The sequence below is a fragment of the Scyliorhinus canicula genome, chromosome 1, assembly GCF_902713615.1.
Source record: "Scyliorhinus canicula chromosome 1, sScyCan1.1, whole genome shotgun sequence".
In the NCBI taxonomy this organism is placed as follows: domain Eukaryota; kingdom Metazoa; phylum Chordata; class Chondrichthyes; order Carcharhiniformes; family Scyliorhinidae; genus Scyliorhinus; species Scyliorhinus canicula.
This window is the reverse complement of record NC_052146.1, coordinates 99,916,620-99,937,898: the sequence shown is the minus strand read 5'-3', so window position 1 is coordinate 99,937,898 and position 21,279 is coordinate 99,916,620. Positions and strand designations below refer to the sequence as shown.

The window sequence follows — 21,279 nt, the reverse complement described above, 5'->3', positions numbered from 1 at the left end:
GATCAGACGGAATGGCACTGATGGGAGTCTCCCAGGGTATCAGAGGCCCCCAAGTGCTTGCCCTTTGGGTAGGGTAGCACCCTGGCACTGCTGGTGCTACCCAGACACCCTGGCACTGCCACCAGGGAACCTTTGAAGTGCCAACTTGGCACCTTGATAGTGCCATCTGGGTGCCAGCCTGGCACTGCCAAGGTTCTCAGGTGGCACTGCCAGCTTGGCACTACCAAGGTGAGTAGCTGGCATTTTTAGCACAGGTGCGATTGACCAGGGGTGTCCTCTGCGGCTTTTGGGGGGGCGCGGGTACCCTCCCATATTGCGTTGGGGCTTGGGGGTATCAGGGTCACTTTAGGATCTCGGAGATCTGGACATCATTTTTAAATGATGCACTGAGAAGTTCCAGCGAGTGGAGCTCCTCAGTGTACAAAATGGAGCTATGTGCGGCCTCGTGCATGTGTTCTCCATTGAGGCCCCTTATCAAATGCAATTTGCGTTTATGGCCTTGTATTTCTCGTTGTTGCAAGCGCCGGGAAACATGTGGCTAAACGTGTTCGCTATGTGACTTTGTTCCCTTTTAGTTAAATCGTGCCCATTGTATCTAATTAACTCCACAGGGAACCCCCTTTATCCAAACAAAACTCCTTTATCCCAAATTTCTTACGATGCATTAATTGCACCAATGGCTCACAAAACCTTTCAAACCAGGATTCATGAAAATCACTACTGCAGCAGTCGTAGACACACAAACCCAGGCTTTTAACCCTTACTGCACCAAATACCTACAAGACAATGAGCTGGATTCTCTGTTTCAGAGACTGATGCTGATGCTGGGGCAGAATTGGTGGTGTTCTATGACCATGGAAGTGATACCGGTCCCGCAGCAATTCAGGAGCTATTAATGGGCTAGCACTGGTGCCACGCGGAACTGGAGCAATTGCAATGAAAAACGGTGTCCAATTCGCTGTGGTCGGCATTGGCGCTCGAGAGGCTGACAAGCTATATGTCGCATATAAGCACTCCACTCCCCACACACACTCATTCCAGCCAACAAGATGGTAGCTCGAAGAGCGGTACCTTGGTTTGCAAATGCGAAGCTGGAGGCCCTGTTGGATGCTGTGGAGGAGAGGAGGGGAACCCTGGTTCCACGGGGTGGGAAGGAGGCTGCCACCCGCCGCTGGACACCGGGTCTGGATGCAGAAACCAGAGGCCATGACCGCTGTGGACCCCACCGCCACGACCGGCCAGCAAAGCCATAAAATGCTGCATGACCTCCTCAAGTGACCAGTATGAGTAGCCAGCACCATGCCCCTCGTACCAACCCACGTCCCACACGTAATCCCCTCCCGCCATCACCCAGAGGGCAACCAAACCACACCCGCCAGCAGTCTGCTCGCACCCCACACTGCACCACATGCCAGCTCCCATACCTGCCATGGCAGGGTGCTCTGTTCACAAAGGTCACCAGCTGCCTACCTCTTATGCTGCTCATGTCTGACTGACTAACACTATGCATTTTCTGTTCCTCCCCACATCCACCAGTTTCCCGTTGTCCACCACACTCGTAATGTCCTCAAAGAATGTCACTAAATTAGTCAAACATGACCTGCCTTTCATGAACCCATGCTGCGTCTGCCCAATGGGACACTTTCTATCCAGATGTCTCACTACTTCTTCCTTAACGACAGATTCAAGTATTTTTCTCACTTCAGAAGTTAAGCTAACCGGCCTATAGATACCCGCCTTTGGTCTACCTCCTCTTTTAAACAGTTGTGTCACATTTGCTGTTTTTCAATCTGCCAAAACCATCCCAGAGTTCAGCAAATTTTGGTAAATTATCACGAGCGCATTTGCTATTTCCCCCGCCACCTCTTTTAGTACCCTGGGATGCATTCCATCCGAGCTAGGAGACTTATCTACCTTTAGCCCCATTAGCTTGCCCAACACTGTTCCTCAGTAATAATGACCGTTTCTAGGTCCTCATCTGCCACAGCCTCCTTGTCAACAATTATTGGTAGGTTATTTGTGTCTTCCATTGTGAAGACCGACACAAAATACCTGTTCAATGCCTCAGTCATTTCCTCATTTCTCATTATTAAATCCCCCTTCGCATCCTCTAAAGGACCAATGTTTACCTTAGCTTTTCTTTATCGTTCTATATATTTGTAGAAACCTTTGCTATCTGTTTTTATATTCTGAGCTAGTTTACTCTCATAATCTATCTTACTTTTCTTTATAGCTTTTTTCGTGGCATTCTGTTGACCTTTAAAGATTTCCCAATTCTCTGGATTCCCACTAATCTTTGCCATGTTGTATGCCTTTTCTTTCAATTTGATACTCTCCTTTATTTCCTTAGATATCCATGGCTGATAATCCCTTTTCCTACAGCCCTTCCTATTCACTGGTATGTATTTTGTCTGAAGGCTGTGAACAATCTCTTTGAAAGTCCTCCACTGTTCCTCAATTGTCTCACCACAAAGACTTTGCTTCCTATCGACCCTGGCCAATTTCCCCCTCATCCCATTGTAATCTCCTTTGTTTAAGCACAAGACGCTGGTAATGGATTTTACCGTCTCACACTCCACCTAACACTCCACCTAAAATCAACAATGCTATGCTCCTTCCGAGAGGATCCTTAACTATGAGATCATTAATTATTCCTGTTTCATTACACACGACCAGATCGAGGATCGCTTGCTCCCTCGTAGGATCCATTGCATACTGTTCGAGAAAACTATTGTGGGTACATTCTATAAACTCCTCAAGGCTGTTCTGATGAACCTGGTTTGACCAATCGACATGTAGATTAAAATACCCCATAATTGCCGTACTATTTTTACATGCATCAGTTATTTCTTTGTTTATTGCCCGTCCCACAGTGATGTTATTATTTGGTGGCCTATAGACTATGCCTATCAGTGACCCTTTTCTCCTACTATTTCTAATTTCCACCCAAATGGATTCAACCTTTTTCTCTACAGAACCTATATCATCTCTCGCTACCACCCTGATGTCATCCTTAAATATCTTCCCGCCTGTCCTTCCTAATAGTCTGATACCCCTGGATATTTAACTCCCAGTCATGACCACTGTGCCACCGTGCCGCCCCAATTAGGGGAACCTGATTGGATAATTTTGACTGCCAAAGAGCCTTTTATCTTCAGTTCAATGTCTTCACCATTATTAAACAGGTCACCCATGGTGTTTCTCACAACAAACTTCTGGAATTTGGTCAACAATTCTTGGAGACAGCAGGGGCTGGATTGTACAAAAATAGGGGCTATGTCCCCATGCCGGCGTAAAAATACTGACGTTTCACTCTTGACTTTCCTTAAGAAAGTCCTGAGCGATTCTACCTGCAGGGGGCTATCAGGGCCCCGGAGTGCTTCTCACAGCTCTGGCTGCGGATACGGGCCCCTGCACTTCTGGTCGGGAGTCCGAGCATGCTCACGCCGCCATTGCGGACTCGGACTGCCGACCGACATTGACAAGCTGCCCGATCGCTGCCCCAGCCTCCCATGAGGCTCCTCCGGTGCTCGATCCCCCCGCCCTGCCCCGTCCCCACCAGGATTAGAACCCCACCAGGTTAGAACCACGCCGTCGGGAACTCGGCCAGTTTTGCCCAGAGAATCGCTGGGGGGGGGGGGGGGCCCTCTGTCAATGGCCCCCCAGCTGAGCCACGTAATCCGCACCCGAACAATACTCCGCTCCCGCGCCAAACGCGATTTCGGCACGGGGTTGCGGAGAATCCAGCCCCAGGACTGTACTGGAGGGTTGACAGAAAGGAACAAGAGAAAATTTTCCTCTGCTTATATTTTCCATCCCGATGTTAAATATATATGTTAAAATGATTGTGCAAAAAAGGAAGGTGGCCAGGGAGATAGGTAGAGTGAAGGACAGAGTTGGGAGCACGGTCTTGGACCCAGCAGGGGTGAACAGGGTATTTAAGGAGTTTTATAGCCGGCTATATGAGTCGGAGCCCCTAGCTGGGATGGAAGGGATGAAGCAGTTTTTGGGAGGGCTGGAGTTTCCGAGGGTGGAGGAAGGGTTGGTGGAGGGGGTGAGAGCCCCTATCGGGATTGAAGAAGTAGCAGAGGGGCTGGAGGCCATGCAGTCGGGTAAGGCCCCTGGACCGGACGGGTACCCAGTAGATGTTCTCTGAGATGCTGGGCCTGCTGCTGTTGAGGAAATTTAATGAGGCAAGGGAGCGGGGGGGAGGGAGTGGGGGGGTTCTTCCCCCGTCAATGTCACAGGCCTCGATTTCACTGATCCTGAAGCGGGAGAAGGACCCAGAGCTATGCGGGTCATACAGGCCAATCTCTATTGAATGTCGACGCCAAACTGTCGGCTAAAATCTTGGCCTCAAGGATAGAAGACTGTGTCCCAGAGGTAATAGGGGAGGACCAGGCGGGGTTTGTTAAGGGCAGACAGCAAATGGCCAACATCAGAAGACTCTTAAATGTGATCATGATGCCCCCAGAGAGGAGGGAGATGGAAGTAGTGGTTGCGATGGACACAGAAAAGGCCTTCGACCGGGTGGAATGGAACTATGTGTGGCAGGTGTTGGTGCGGTTTGGGTTTGGGCAGGGCTTCATTGATTGGGTCCTGTTGTTGTACTAGGCACCGAGGTGTCCGAACGAATCAGTTGATGTCGGACTATTTTAAATTGCACCGGGGGACTAGGCAGGGATGCCCCCTCTCCCCACTGCTATTCGCTTTGGTCATAGAGCCACTGGCAATGACGCTGAGAGCTTCAAGGGACTGGAAGAGGTTGGCCCGAGGGGGTGTAGAACACAGGGTCTCGCTATATGCCAATGACTTGCTCCTGTATATTTCCACCCCGTTAGGGGGAATGGGGGAGATTATGAGGATTTTAGGGGAATTTGGCCGGTTTTCGGGGTACAAATTGAATGCGGGGAAAAGCGAGATGTTTGCAATCCAAGAAAGGGGGCAGGGGAGGAGATTGGGAGAGCTGCCACTCAGAGGGGTAGGAGGGAGCCTTTGTAATTTGGGAATCCAGGTGGCATGGGACTGGGGGATGTTAGAGAAACTAAATTTGACCCGGTTAGTAGAACAGATGATGGACTTTTGAAGGTGGGACATGCACCTGCTGTCACTGGCAGGGAGAGTACAGACCATGAAAATGACGGTTCTCCCGCGGTTTGTGTTTGTTTTTCAGTGCCTCCCCATCTTTATCCCAAAGGCCTGTTTTAAACGAAAAAAAAACCAAGGTGATTTTGGGTTTTGTGTGGGCGCGTAAAACCTCACGAGTGAAGTATTGCTGGAGCATGACGGAGGGGAGGGTGGGTTGGCGCTGCCGAACTTTAGCGACTCTTACTGGGCGGCAAATATAGCCATGATTAGGAAGTGGATAGTTGGGGGGGGGGGGGGGGGGGGGGGGTGTCGGGGAGTAGGTATGGGAGCGAGTAGAGGTGGCATCATGGAAGGACACAAGTTTGGGGGCATTGGTAACATCACCTCTGCTGCTCTCGCCGGCCCGGTACTCCACAAGCCCGGTGGTAGTGGCGGCCCTGAGTGTCTGGAGTCAGTGGAGGGAACATCGGTCTGGGCCCCGATTTGCAGTAACCATCGGTTTGTACTGGGAAGGCTGGATGGGGGGGTTTCCGAGATGACAGAGAGCAGGGATTGAGAGGATGGTGGATCTATTTATAGATGGGAGCTTCCCCATTTGAAGGATTTAGAGGAGAAATTTGAAATGCCAGCAGGAAATGGATTCCGATATCTGCAGGTACGGGATTTTTTGCGAAGGTAGGTTTCGACCTTTCCGCTCCTACCGGCGGAGCAGTAGGACTGGGTAGTTTCCTGAACAGGGGTGGGAGAGGTGAAGGTTTTGGATATTTATAAAGAACTCATGGAGTCGGAGGAAACGCAGACAGAGGAGCTAAAGCGCAAGTGGGAAGATGAGCTAGTGGGGAGATACAGGCAGGTCTTCGGGTGGATACGTTAAGCAGAGTCAACACGTCCTCATCATGTGCCACGGTCAGCCTGAAACAGTTTAAGGTTGTCCACCGGGTACACATGATAGTGGCACGGATGAGCAAGTTTTTTGGGATAGATATTAGGTGTACGAGATTTGCGAGAGGCCAGTAAACCATGTCTATATGTTTTTCCATGTCCGAAGCTTAGGGGATTTTGGCAGGGTTTTACAGAGGTCATGTCCACGGTGTTATAAACAAGGGCAGTGCCGAGTCCAGAGGTAGCCATTTTCGGAGTGTCGGAAGATCCGGGAGTCCAGGAGGTGAGTCCAGAGGCCTTTGTCTCCTTGGTAGCCCGGAGATGGATATTGTTAGCGTGAAGGGACTCGAGGCCCCCAAATTCAGAGATCTGGCTTAGTGACATGGCTTGGTTTTTCAGACTTGAGAAGATAAAGTTCGCCCTTAGAGGGTCAATGCTAGGGTTCGTCCAGAGGTGGCAGCTGTTTGTTGACTTCTTTGGAGAAAACTAACTGTCAGCAGAGGTTGGGGGGGTTAGATTATTGTTTAAGAGGAGGTGGAACTTGTGAGGGAGGAAGACGGTTTTTGCACTATGTTTGTATTTGTACTGTTTACTGTTATTATTATAAAATTCTAAATGCCTTAATAAGATTTCCGGTGGCGGCCATAGAGTAGAAGGTGGCACATTTAATAGCTCCTGTTTGTGACAAAACTTTTGGACCTTTTCTGTAAGGAGACATAGTCAAGCAAGGAAGACGCGTGCAGAACTGGCAGCACAGGAAAACATGGCGGAGGTGCAGGATCCTGGGGTGGTGGCACAGTGGTCGACAGTACAGCTGGTGAAGTTCTTTGATAAGAGCTTCGCCAAGCTAAAGAAAGATACGCTGGATCCGATTTGGGCATCGATTGATCGGGTGGAACAGGGTCTAGAAACCCACAGACGGGCGATTCAGAAGGTGGAGGAAAAGGTGTCCAAGCACGAGGACTATCTAACCGCGTTGGAGGCCGAGGTGGGGCTGATGAAGGATCACCAGAAAAGACTGCAGGAGAAATTGGAGGACTTGGAGAACAGGTCCAAGAGACAGAACCTGAGGATCGTCGGCCTCCCTGACGGCAGTGAGGGATTGGATGCGAGGGCATATGTGGCAAGTATGCTGGAAAAGTTGATGGGAGATGGGGCATTTACGCAACCCTTGGAAGCGCATAGAGCGCATAGAGCTCTTGCAAGGAAGCCGCGAGCGAATGAAACGCTGAGGGCGATGGTGGTGCAAATGCACCGGTTCCTGGACAAGGAACAGTTTTTGCGGTGGGCCAAGCAGGTACGGAGCTGCAAGTGTGAGTTGCGCATCTAGCAGAACCTGGCCGCAGAACTGGCCAAAAGACAAGCCGGATTTAGTAGGGCAAAATCGGCCCTCTTCAAGGAGGGAGTGAAGTTCGGGATGTTGTATCCAGCGCGTCTTTGGGTCACGTTTGAGGACCAGGAACTTTATTTTGAATCATCGGACGAAGTGATGAACTTTAGCAAGGACAAAAGGCTAGCAGGGGATTAAGGTCACTGAACCTTGGGGGAGGGCATTGTGGTGGCGATTTGGTCAAAATGACTTCTGTGTTGTTTGGAATATGCAGTGCTCTCTGTAACAAGGGGTTATTTTTGTTTCTTGGTCTTTTTTTTTCTTTGGTTGCTTTTGCTCCATCCTTTTTTCTTTGGTTTTCGTTGTGATAAAATGTTTGAACAGCTGCTCAGAAATGTAAAGTTATCTCTATTCCATTGGAAGTTGGGTGGAGGGTTTTTTTTTCTACTGTTTGTTTACTGGGGACTGTGATGCTTTGAATATGTATGTCCGAGCCGGGGGGGGGGGGGGGGGGGGGGGGGGGGGGGAGGATGGAGAACAATGGGGAGATAGGATGTCTGGTGCCATGGGCAGGAACTACCAGGCTGGCTAGGTTAGCTAGCTCACGGAAGCGCAGTGGGGGTGAGCAGGTGATAAGTTTGATATGGGGGGTTGGGTTTCTGGGGCTGTTATTAGGGGGGAGGAGGGGTGGGGGGTGCTGCTCTGCTGGCAGGGGAGGAACTATTGCTCGGGGACAAAGAGAAGGTCGAGGACAGCGGATGCCCGAGGGTGAGCCTGAGGAGACGAAGGACGCGTGCTGGCGGGCTGGACTTAGAAGGGTGATGGCTAATTGGCAGGGGAGGGTTGATGGCGGGAAGCCCCTAACTAGGCTGATTACTTGGAACATCAGAGGACTAAATGGGCCAGTTAAGAAGGCTCGCGTGTTCACACATCTCAGGGGATTGAAGGCAGACGTGGCAATGTTACAAGAGACATACCTAAAGGTTATAGACCAAACCAGATTGAGGAAGGGGTGGATCGGCCAGGTATTTAATTCAGGACTGGACTCTCAGACCGGGGGGGGGTCGCAATCCTGATTAACAACCGGGTGGCATTTGAGGCAGGGAGAATCATGGCAGACGCTATGGTGAGTGGGAAGCTTGAGGGGGTGCAGGTGGCGCTTGTGATGATGTGGACTTTATGAGGCGGTGTTAGGTATGATCCCGGATCTAGAGTCACATATTCTTATCATGGGGGGAGATTTCAATAGTCATTGATCCAGGATTGGACCGGTCAAAATCTAGGACAGGGAGGGTGCCAGCCGTAGCGAAGGAATTAAAGGGGCTTATGGAGTAGATGGGGGGAGTAGACCCATGGAGGTTCGGACGGCCAAGAGTGAAGGAGTTTTCTTTTTTTTCCCCATGTCCACAAAGTATATTCTCAGATCTACTTTTTTTATCCTGAGCAGGTCTCTACTGCCGCGGGTGGTTGATACCGAGTACTCGGCAATCCCGGTGTCGGATCATGCCCCACATTGGGTGGGTCTACGGGACAATATGGAGAGAAGGCAGCGCCCGTTATGGAGGTTGGATGTGGGACTATTAGCAGATGAGGGAGTGTGTAGGCGCGGGTGAGCAAGTCCATCCAGAACTATTTGGAAATAAATTATATGGGGGAAATCTCGGCAGCAACAGTGTGGGAAGCTCTGAAAGCAGTGGTTAGACTAGAGTTAATTTCGATACGGGCCCAGAGAGAAAAGGTGGAACGAGCAGAGAGGGATAGGTTGGTTGGGGAGAGTCCAGGTGGATAGGAGATATTCGGAAGTCCCGGATGCAGGGCTACTGAAGGAGTGGCGGAGGTTACAGGTGGAGTTTGGGCTGTTATCTACAGGGAAGGCGGTGGAACAACTGCAGAAGGCAAGGGGAGCGGTGTATGAGTATGGGGAAAAGGCCAGTAGAATGCTAGCACCCCAGCTGAGGAAAAGGGCGGCGGCCAGGGAGACAGGGAGAATAAAGAACAGAGGTGGGAATGTGGTCCTAGACCCAGTGGGGGTGAACAAGGCGTTTCAGGACTTTAATAGCAAGTTATATGAGTCGGAACCCCCGGCTGGGATGGAGGGGATGAGGCAGTTCTTGGGTCAGCTGAGGTTCCCGAGAGTGGACGGAGATCTGATGGAAGGGCTGGGAGCCCCAATTGTAATTGAGGAAACAATGGAGGGGGCTGGGGGTCATGCAGTCGGGCAAGGCCCCGGGGCCGGACGGCTACCGGTGGAATTCTACAAGAAGTTCTCAGAGATATTGAGCCCACTGCTGATTAGGACATTTAATGAGGCAAGGGAGAGGGGAATCCTCCCCACAACAATGTCGCAGGCCTCGATCTCATTCATTCTGAAGCAGGAAAAGGACCCTGAGCAATGCGGGTCATACAGACCAATCTCTCAATCGAATGTGGACGGTGAACTGTTGGCTAAGATATTGGCCACAAGGATAGTGGACTGTGTCCGGGGGTGATAGGGGAAGACCAGACTGGGTTTGTAAAGGGCAGGCAACTCACAACCAACTTTAAAAGGCTCTTAAACCTTATCATGATGCCCTCAGAGGCAGGGGAGATGGAGGTGGTGGTTGTGATGGAGGCGGAGAAGGCCTTTGATCGGGTGGAGTGGAATTATTTGTGGGAGGTGTGAGGAAGTTTCGGATATGGTCAGGGTTTCATTGATTGGGTGCGGATGCTGTATCAGGCACCAGTAACAATTGTGCGTACGAATCGTCTGATGTCGGGCTATTTTAAACTGCACTGAGGGACAAGGCAAGGGTGTCCCCTCTCCCCGCTGTTGCTCTGGCCATAGAGCGGTTGGCTATGGCGTTAAGAGATTCCAGGAATTGGAAAGGGCTGGTCCGAGGAGGGCGGGAGAGCATCGGGTCTCGCTTTACGCGGATGACCTGTTCCTGTAGATTTTGCCCCTGTTAGAGGGGATGGGGGAGATTATACGGATTTTAGGGGAATTTGGCAGGTTTTCGGGGTATAAATTGAATATGAGGAAAAGCGAGATGTTCGCGATCCAGACGAGGGGGCAGAAGAGGAGTTTGGGAGAGTTGCCATTTAGAGTGGTAGGAAGGAGCATTCGCTGTCCTGGAATCCAGGTGGCCCAGGAATGGGAGACATTGCACAAGTTAAACATGTCCCGGCTGGTAGAACAGATGAAGGATGACTTTAGGAGATGGGTCATGCTCCGCTGTCACTGGCGGGGTGGGTACAGACCATGAAAATGACCGTCCTCCCCAGATTTCTGTTTGTCTTTCAGTATCTCCCCATCTTTATCCTGAGGGCCTTTTATAAACGGGTGAACAAGGTGATTTTGGGCTTTGTGTGGGCGGGTAAAACTCCACAAGTGCAGAAAGTGTTGTTGGAGTGCAGTCGGGGAAGGGTGGTTGGTGCTGCCGAACTTTTGTAACTACTACTGGCTGGATAATATAGCCATGATTAGGTGGGGGGGTTGGGAACGAGTAGAGGCGGCATCGTGTAAGAACACAAGTTTGGGAACACTGATAACGGCATATCTGCTGCTGTCGCCGGCCCGATACTCCACAAGTCCAGTGGTAGTGGTGGCTCTGAGAGTCTGGGGACAGTAGAGGAGATATAGGAGAGCGGAGGGAGCATCGGTCTGGGCCCTGATTTACAACAACCATCGGTTTGTGCCGGGTAGACCGGATGGAGGGTTTCGGAGATGGGAGAGAGCAGGGACTGAGAGGATGGGAGATCTATTTATAGATGGGAGCTTCCCTAGCTTGAAGGATTTGGAGGAGAAATATGAACTTCCAGCATGGAAAGGGTTTAGATATCTGCAGATACGGGATTTTCTGAGAAGGCAGATTCCGACCCTCTCTCTCCTGCCACCATGGGAGATACAGGACAGGGTAGTTTCCAGAACATGGGTGGGAGAGGGGAAGGTATCAGATATCTACAAAGAAGTTATGGAGTCGGAGGAAACTCAGATTGGGGAAGGAAAGGGCAAGTGGGAAGATGAGCTGGGGGAGAGATAGAGGCGGGCCTGTGGGCAGATGCCTTAAGCAGGGTTAACACATCTTCATCATGTGCCAGGCTTAGCCTGATACAATTTAAGGTAGTCCACCGGGCACACAAGACGGTGGCCCGGATGAGCAAGTTTTTGGGGTAGAGGACAGGTGTGCGAGGTACGCAGGAGGTCCAGCCAATCATGTCCACATGTATTGGGCATGCCTGAAGCTTCAAGGGTTTTGCTAAGGCTATGTCCACGGTATTTAAAATACGGGTGTTGCCGAGTCCAGAGGTGGCGATCTTTGGAGTGTCGGGAGAGCAGGGAGGCCAGAGGGCGAGAGAGGCTGACGTTTTGGCCTTCCACTTCCTCATCTAAGTCAATTATAAAAACCTCAAAGAGCAGAGGTCCCAGAACAGATCCCCGCAGGACATCACTGGTCACCGACCTCCAGGTGGAATACTTTCCATCCACTACCACTCGCTGTCTTCTTTCAGCCAGCCAATTCTATCCAGACAGCCAAATTTCCCTGTATCCCATGCCCCCTAACTTTCTGAACGAGCCTACCATGGGGAACCTTATCAAATGCCTAACTGGAATCTATATACACCACATCCACTGCCCGACCTTCATCAATGTGTCTCATCACATCCTCAAAGAATTCAATGAGGCTTGTGAGGCATGACCTGCCCCTCACAAAGCCATGCCGACTATCTTTAATCAAACTATGTTTTTCTAAATAATCATAAATCCTATATCTCAGAATCCTTTCCGATATTTTGCTCACCACAGATGCAAGACTGGCTGCTCTGTATTTCCCAGGGATTTCCCTATTCCCTTTCTTGAACAGGGGAACAACATTCGCCTCCCTCCAATCATCCGGTACTACTCCAGTGGAGAGTGGGGATGCAAAGATCATCACCAACGGCTCAGCAATCTCCTCCCTCGCTTCCCGTTGCAACCTTGGGTATATCAAAATTTCCAGCACATCCTCCTTCTTAATATCAACCTGTTCGAGTCAACCTGTTCGAGTCGATTAACCTGGTTCACGCTGTTCTCATGAGAAACAAGGTTCCTCTCTCTCGTGAATACTGAAGCAAAATATTCATTTAGGGCCTCCCCTACGCAGACTCTAGGCACAAGTTCCCTCCACTATCCCTGACCGGCCCTACTCTCACTCTGATCATCCTCTGATTTCTCACATAAGTGTAGAAGCCCTTGGGGTTTTCCCTAATCCTTCCCGCCAGGGCTTTTTCATGCCCTCTACTAGCTCTCCTAAGTCCATTTTTGAATTCCTTCCTGGCTAGCTTGTAACCCTCTACAGCTGTACCAGATTCTTGCTTCCTCAACTTTACGTAAGCTTCCTCTTGACTAGAAGCTCCACTTCTCTTGTCATTCAAGGCTCCTTCACCTTACCATTCCTTCCTCATCTCAGTGGGACAAAACTATCCAGCACTCACAGCAAGTGCTCGTTAAACAATTCCCACATTACTGTTGTGCATTTCCCCAAGAACAACTGCTCCCATTTTATGCTCCTCAGCTCCTGTCTGATAGCAGTGTAATTTCCCCTCCCCCAATTAAATACCTTCCCATACTGTCTGTTCCTATCCCGCTCCATGACTGTGATAAAGGTCACGGAGTTGTGGTCACTGTCATCAATATGCTCTCCCACCGAGACATCTGACACCTGGCCTGGTTCATTGTCAAGCACCAAATCCAATAAGGCCTCCCCCCTAGTTGGCCTATCTACATATGAGTCAGGAATCCTTTCTATAAACACCTGACAAAATCTGCTCCATCCAAACCATTTGCACTAAGGAGGTTCCAGTCAGTATTAGGGAAGTTGAAGTCACCCATGACAACAACTCTGTTACTTCTGCACCTTTCCAAGATCTGCCACACAATCTGTTCCTCCGCCTCTCTGCTGCTGTTGTGGGGGGGGGCTCTAAATAAAACTCCCAACAAAGTGACTGCTCCTTTCTTGTTTCTGCCTTCTACCTATACTGACTCCGTAGATAAACCCTCCTCGACTACCTCCTTTTCTGAGCTGTGATACACTCCCTAATTAGCAGTGCCCCCCCCCCCCCTCCTCTTTTACCTCCCTCCCTATTCTTTTTAAAACATCTAAACCCCGGAATATCTAACAGCCATTCCTGCCCCTGGAAATCCATGGCTCCGTAATGGCCACAACATCGTAGTTCCAAGTACTGATCCATGCTCTAAGTTCATCTCCTTTATTCCTGACACTCCTTGCATTGAAACAGACATTTGCAGTGATATAATGGTTTTGTTGTAATTCACCGACTGGCCACTAGGAGTCTCAATGATACATAAGTGAATGTTAGAGTCAGGTGACCTCAAACTGACTAGGATGCTGGGAGAGAGGTTGTTTGTGCATGTTCATACTATTATTCATCTGTTGTTTGTATGTATTTGACCCACAGTTAATGTTAATAAATCATTAATAGCTTCAGCTACATGTATTCTTGTAATGTAAATCAGGTCATCCAACAAGAACATCACATGGTGCCAAGACTGGATGGTATTAAACACTGAGAATAAATCATCACATTGTCAAGTGAAGCCTGCACGAGGTCTACAGATATTTGAAGCTGATTTTAAAAATCTAAAAATTCAGCCTATGAGAAGAAATCACAAAATATCTCTGAGAGATTATAATGGTTCAAGCATTAAATGTTATGGTGCTTGTGACCTGAGTGCAGTGGTGATGAAAAACGCAGTTTATCCTGTCCCATTCTATATTGTTTCCAAGGGCTTGGATTCATTATTAGGTGATCAGTCCTGTGAAGAATTAGGTCCAGTGCAGTTGATATACAGCATCCACACAGGGTTGGAGCAGTACTCCAATCATTTTGAGCAATTTCAGTGATGTATTCACAGGTTTTGGTGCGCTATCATTCACCTACAATATACAACTCAAAGTAGATGCAAACCCTTCGATACATGCACCAAGAAGAGTACCTGCACTCATTCGGGATCGCCTCAAAAAGGAGTTAGACAGAATGACAAAATTAAAAGTAATCAGAAAGATAGAAGAACCTACTGACTGGGTAAACTCCATGGTTTGTGGTTTGTGTAAAGAAAAAGAATGGCGATGTTTGCATATGTATGGATCCCAAAGATTTTAACAAGACTATCAAAAGAGAACACTACCAAATGCCAAAGCGTGGAGAAATCACATCTGAGATGGCTGGTGCATAATTCTTTATGAAACTTGACGCATCTCAAGGTTTCTGGCAGCTAAAGATAGAGGCACAAAGTACAAAGTACTGCACTTTAATATGCTATTTGGATGGTATTGCTTTCTGAGAATGCCGTTTGGCATAATTTCAGCAACATAATTTTTTTACCGTGCCATGGAGCACATAATCAAAGGTATCGAAGGTGTACATGTGTACGGGGATGATATCATTATTTGGGGTTCAACCAGAGAAGAGCACAACGCAAAGTTATTTGAAGTTCGAACGATGATCAGAAGAAATGGGCTGAAGCTCAATGAGCAAATTTGGAGGTCACATACCCAGGTGATAAGCTCTAATCGCATGGCATTGAACCTGACAGGGACAAAACCCAGGTAATTCTCAACATGCCAAAATCACACAACAAGAAAGTCATCTTAAGAGTGATGGGTATGATCAATTTTATAAGGAAATTCATTCCACACCTGTCAGCAAAACAGTCTAGGAGCAGTTGTCTGCATCTGGAGCATGGCGATAGGAAACCAGTCGCATAAGCATTATGATCCATGATCCATTACCAGAACAGAGCAGAGATATGCTCAAATCGAAAAAGAATGCCTCGGCTTAGTTGCAGGCTTGGAGAAATTCCACGGCTACGTGTATGGTCTTACGTAGTGGGTCGAATTTCAAACAGTCACGAGACAGAGTATAGGAATGAGATAGAGAATCTGGTGAACTGGTGTGACAACAATAATCTCTCCCTCAATGTCAACAAAAGGATGGAGATTATCATCAACTTCAGGAAGCGTAGTGGAAAACATGCCCCTGTCTAGATCAATGGGAACGAAGTAGAAAGGGTCGAGAGCTTCAAGTTTTTCGATGTACAGCCTGTCTTGGTCCCCCCATGCCGAAACTATAGTTAAGAAAGCCCACTAACGACTCTACTTTCTCATAAGACTAAGGAAATTTGGCATGTCAGCTATGACCCTCACCAACTTCTACAGACGCACCATAGAAAGCATTCTTTCTGGTTGTATCACAGCTTGGTATGGATCCTGCTCTGCCCAAGACTGCAGGAAACTACAAAAGGTCGTGCATGTAGCCCAGTCCCTCACGCAAACCAGCCTCCCATCCATTGACCCTATCTATAATTCCCGCTGCCTCGGAAAGTGTTAGGCTAAATCTCAGTTCAATGAGTGAGTCGACACAGTAAGGCTTCAATCAAATAGTTTTTTTACTCTAGGATTGTAACACGTACAGCCATCTGAGTTATGGCTGGAGAAGGCGCATTCTGCCGAGCCTCAAGTTACACACACTGATAAAGGTTGTTCCGCGCGCAATGGCCTTGGGCGGGTTACATAGCTGCCCACTCACAGTACTGTTGCTAACATAAATGTTATCTAAACCGCCACCCCCATCGCCCTCCTTAGTCAGAGCTAGAAGCAGCTGCAGAAATATACCTTACAATCCCTCCTTTGTCCTCTTATGAGGACAACAATTACTTCCCGCGCCCCCTATGTTTTGAAACACGCGCAAAAATAAAAATAAAAAACCCTTTTTGCCAAGCGTTCTATACCGCCTGGTTGGGTCCTGAGGTCTCTGGTAGGTGAGGACCCCCCCCAATCCTCTTGGCTCGACCCGCCGGAGTCTCAAGTCCTTCCCAGGGGCGGTGTACATTACATACAATTTTTGCCTTGCCCCTTATAACCCGCGCGTTTTTCTTTCGTTCCCTTCCCCCCCCCAGTTTCACATTTCAGCTTCTAAGTATTCTTCTAGGAGGTAGTTCCTCCCGGTTGGCGAATGCCCTCAGCCCACGGGATTTTTCCGGGTTTTCTGATACACACCAGGTCCCCTTCTTTTATCGGACTCTCCTGTCCTTCTTCTCCGTCACCGGCCGCGTTGTTCACCTGTTGCGAAACTAAAGTGACCATGTTACCGAGCATTTTGATATATTGACTTATTTCAATTTCCCTATCTTCCCATGTTTGCACCCACTCCGGGTTGGTCTTGGGTCCTGGGTCGTTAAGAGGGTGAAAATTCAAAACTTAAGATTTGTAAGTTCCAATTAAAATGCATCTTCAGCTGTGTGGACTGTTCATTACTTTATCAGAATTTAAAAGGCCAGAACTCGCAGGCAAACCAGCATGGGAGTGTCAAGACATCTTCTGGATTACACACAAAAGCTTGTTGAAAGGGTTGACTGTCTTGCAGAGACAAAAAGGGGGTATAGTGGGTGCATAAATTGGAATGATGCCATTCGCATCTCGAAACTTGTTTTTAAATTTTTCACTCAAATGGCTGGGAGTAAAAGTTGGAGTGCTGCCAAATTCCCGTTATCAAGTTTTTCAGGGAACACAATATGTTATTGAAACTCATGGACATATTTCATTTACCCATCTGTTGTTTATAAGTCATTCTGCAATCTCATAATTAAAACATCTGCGTTGTGAGACAGTTTAGTTTCACCCTACTGATGATTTTTTGTGTCAGGGAAGTTTTAACCCTGAACTAATGAAACACCGGCTTGATCATATTTGTCACATGTATTTCAACTATCCTAACCTCCACTGAACACCATAAAACTAATATTTTCTTATTTTTACATACGTGATTTTGCACCCTGATTAAAATTATAGCCTTTGAAAAGAAAAAAATTGTTAACTGTACTCAAACTATAATCTTTAAAGACAATGCGTAGACAATTTGAAGCTTTCAAATAATCACAGCTCGTAACAAGTCAAGGTCTGAAGTCAAAGTCTGAATACAAAGACTGTGAATAGTTCAGAACAAAGTTTAGATGCCTAAAACTCTCTCTCTCTCTCTCTCTCTGGAACTCTTGTCGCTCTTTCTCTTTATCTAACTACCCCTCCCCTTCTCTGTCTCTCCCTGACGTTCTCTTTCGCTCTCTCAACTTTCGCTGTCTCTATCAGTCTCTCTCTCTCTACGTAACTCTCTCTACGTAACTCTCTCTACGTAACTCTCTGTCTGTCTCTCTTTCTCTAAAATGGAACAAAATTAAAATACTGAACAAAATTTTTCATTCTCCTTCAAAAACTTTATCTGTGTCATTCCATTTAAGTCAATTTCTACTGATTAATTTTAGAGGCATTAGCTATTCTTAGAGATGTATATTTCTTTGTGCAGATGACCTGCTTGCTGAAATGGTTAAATTTTTGTACAGAATCAAAAGTGGTGGAGAACTTGGCATGATGCCATCTCCATCCGTTATGCGACCTTAGACATTACCCATCCTTTCTTTCAATTTTCAATGTTCGTTGTTTAACCGGTTTTTGGAAAGAGACATTACTGGATGTTTATTTTTCTTTTATTTCAAGTGAGTTGAATTACTGCTGAATTTATCTGGACGGCTTGAAATGATCTGAAGTTAGTCTCGACATGTATCCATTCTTAAGTTTCCAACCGTAACCTTGCACTGATCTTCCTCCCCATTTTTTCGTTCTGGGAGTGGAGGGGTTAGTCATTCTCAGATATTCCTGAACAAAACCAATTGAGTGTTTTAGCCCCTTTCTGATCTTTTGGACTTCACTTAATTTGATTTTTTTTTCTCTCCTTGAGACATTCCGGGACAGTTGTTAGCCGTAATTGTTGGCAGTTTTGTGAGGTCTTTACACTATCTTTACCCGTTTGATTGCTTTGTTTCAAGGAGTTAGAGCTCAATTCCTTTTAACCAGCCTGTCTTCCAAATGGTGTGAAGGTTGAATTTATCATTTGTGCTTCTAACTTTATTTGTCTTATCTTTACTTCTGTGTATCTCACCATTTTTCTCTGTTCCACAGAAATCACACCCATCTTTGATCATTGTTTTTTTTTACCAGTGTATTTTGCTCTTCAAAAACCAAAAAAAAATTTTTTAAACTGACTTTTTTACTAATTTGGCCTTGATACTAGATTTATTGGATGTTACCTCACCGTCTGTCCGCCTTGCCAAGTGATTCTAATTTTAGGCGGTCAAAGGTTTGACTACTCACCTTGTCCACCGGCTCGAGCGGCGTCCAGCTCAGCAAATCCTTCCAGACTTACACTAAATGTTAGGGGTGAAAATATTCACACAAAGGCCTGAATATAGCTTAAACTCACATGGATTAATATACAGATTCAAGGCGGATAGCCTAATGACTTGGTTATTTTCCCATATGTGCTGTCCTTTTTTTTTAAGACGTTGGCTGTTTTAACTATTTCTTTCTCTGTCAATTTTATACCCAATTTTAATGCATTAGTTTTCCCCCAGTGGCCATTTTTCTTCTAAATTTTTATGCTCTTTTCGCGCGCTAATGTTACCGGACATTTATATTTCAAGTCTCTTATGAACCGGTGATAATAGATCCAAAACTGTTTTGTTTTCAAATGCGGACATTTATATTTCAAGTCTCTTATGAACCGGTGATAATAGATCCAAAACTGTTTTGTTTTCAATGCCCGACCTTCACGTGACAGATCTCTCAGGCAACAAAACAATTATCCGATTCTAATGCCCGACCTTCACGTGACAGATCTCTCAGGCAACAAAACAATTATCCGATTCTAAAACTCTACTTCCTTCTCACTCTACTTCTGAGATCTGACAGTTTTTTAAGTAAAGACTTTGAGTAAATATTATCACTAATATTTGGTCGAAGGTAATAATTCTATTTCCTTCTCACTCTACTTCTGATATCTGACAGTTTTTTAAGTAAAGACTTTGAGTAAATATTATCACTAATATTTGGTCGAAGGTAATGTCCTCTTGTCACAAGGCAACAAAACAATTTTCCGATTCTAAAACTCTACTTCCTTCTCACTCTACTTCTGAGATCTGACAGTTTTTTAAGTAAAGACTTTGAGTAAATATTATCACTAATATTTGGTCGAAGGTAATAATTCTATTTCCTTCTCACTCTACTTCTGATATCTGACAGTTTTTTAAGTAAAGACTTTGAGTAAATATTATCACTAATATTTGGTCGAAGGTAATAACATGTCCTCTACTTCCTTCTCACTCTACTTCTGAAATCTGACAGTTTTTTAAGTAAAGACTTTGAGTAAATATTATCACTAATATTTGGTCGAAGGTAATAATTCTATTTCCTTCTCACTCTACTTCTGATATCTGACAGTTTTTTAAGTAAAGACTTTAGGTAAATATTATCACTAATATTTGGTCGAAGGAAATCATTAATCTTACACCTTAAGGACTTTTAAGTTCAACTTAACACTTACGTGTCACAATCCCAAGGCGTTTGACGTCCGGCTATGGTCGTCTTCTAATTTTGTCTCCTTTTTCAATCACTGAGACAATTATTACACAATTTAAAATTTCAATTTTGGAGTTTTGATTTAACAGGTTTGACTCCGTACCTTCTTTTTAGCCGGCTTTTAATTGTCTCTGCGATCTTAAACGGAGTTGTGTTCGACTCCCCCCCAACGTCGGGGTCACCAATTTGTTAGGCTAAATCTCAGTTCAATGAGTGAGTCGACACAGTAAGGCTTCAATCAAATAGTTTTTTTACTCTAGGATTGTAACACGTACAGCCATCTGAGTTATGGCTGGAGAAGGCGCATTCTGCCGAGCCTCAAGTTACACACACTGATAAAGGTTGTTCCGCGCGCAATGGCCTTGGGCGGGTTACATAGCTGCCCACTCACAGTACTGTTGCTAACATAAATGTTATCTAAACCGCCACCCCCATCGCCCTCCTTAGTCAGAGCTAGAAGCAGCTGCAGAAATATACCTTACAAAAGGCAGCCAGTATAATTAAGGACACCACGCACCCCGGAAATACTCTCTTCCACCTTCTTCCGTCAGGAAAAAGATACCAAAGTTTGAGGTCACATACCAACCAACTCAAGAACAGCTTCTTCCCTACTACCATCAGACTGTTGAATGGACCTACCTCGTATTAAGTTGATCTTTTCTCTACACCCTAGCTATAACTGTAACATTATATTCTGCAGTCTTTCCTTCCTTCCCTATGTATGGTATGCATTGTATGTACAGCATGCAAAAAACAATACTTTTCACTGTATACTAATACATGTAACAATAATAAATCAAATCAGATCAAATCAACTTTCACAGCTGAGACAGGTCATCGTCCTTTGGTTAACATCATCAAGAAGAATCTAAACCAAATGTTTCTGCGCATTCAGAGGTTGAAGAGGAAGTTACAGCACCTCATCTACACGCCAGGCAAATAGGCGTTTGGTCGGTTTGGGTTTGGCCAGGAGTTTGTAGATTGGGTTTGGCTGCTGCACCGGGAGCCGATGGCAAGTGTGCAGACGAACAGGACAGATTTGGGGTACTTCGGGCGACATTTGGGATGAGGCCGGGGTGCTTGCTCTCCCCATTGCTTTTCCCCTTGCCGATAAAGCAGCTGGTGATGGCGCTTAGGGTGTTGAAGATTTAGAAAGGAATTGGGTTGGGGGGGGATGGGGGGGGGGGGGGCAGACGGGCGGGGGGCTGAGCACAGAGTCTCGCTGTGTGCAGAACGATCGGTTGTTAAATATTTTGACCCGGTTGGCAGCTTTGAAAGGATCATGGTGATCTTGAGGGAATTCTTGCAGGTAACCAGGGTATAAATTGAACATGGGGAAGAGTGAAGTGTTCCCGATTAATGCTAGGGGGCAAGAAAGGAGGTGAGGGGAGTTGCCGTTTTGGGTGATAGGATGGGTTTTCGGTATCCAGGAATCCACATAGTGCAGAATTGGCTGCAGCTACATAAATTGAACTTAGCGTGGCTGGTGGAGGGAATGTCGGTGGCTTTCAAGGGGTGGGATGTATTGCTGCTGTC

General features: G+C 46.8%; 2 protein-coding genes and 1 long non-coding RNA gene across 5 annotated transcripts in view; 1 reads left to right on the top strand and 2 right to left on the bottom strand.

Annotated features, from left to right (window-relative positions):
• Window positions 1-21,279, bottom strand: part of LOC119965562 (transmembrane protein 244-like) — an 85,065-nt gene that overhangs the window by 18,090 nt on the left and 45,696 nt on the right. The window lies entirely within an intron of this gene.
• mecr (mitochondrial trans-2-enoyl-CoA reductase) overlaps window positions 1-21,279 on the top strand; it is a 361,687-nt gene that overhangs the window by 336,555 nt on the left and 3,853 nt on the right. The window lies entirely within an intron of this gene.
• LOC119965584 lies at window positions 15,708-20,315 on the bottom strand. Its single transcript, XR_005460552.1, has 2 exons — window positions 19,709-20,315; window positions 15,708-16,409 (listed from the first exon to the last, which is right to left on the bottom strand). It is a non-coding gene; the product is annotated as an uncharacterized LOC119965584 (long non-coding RNA).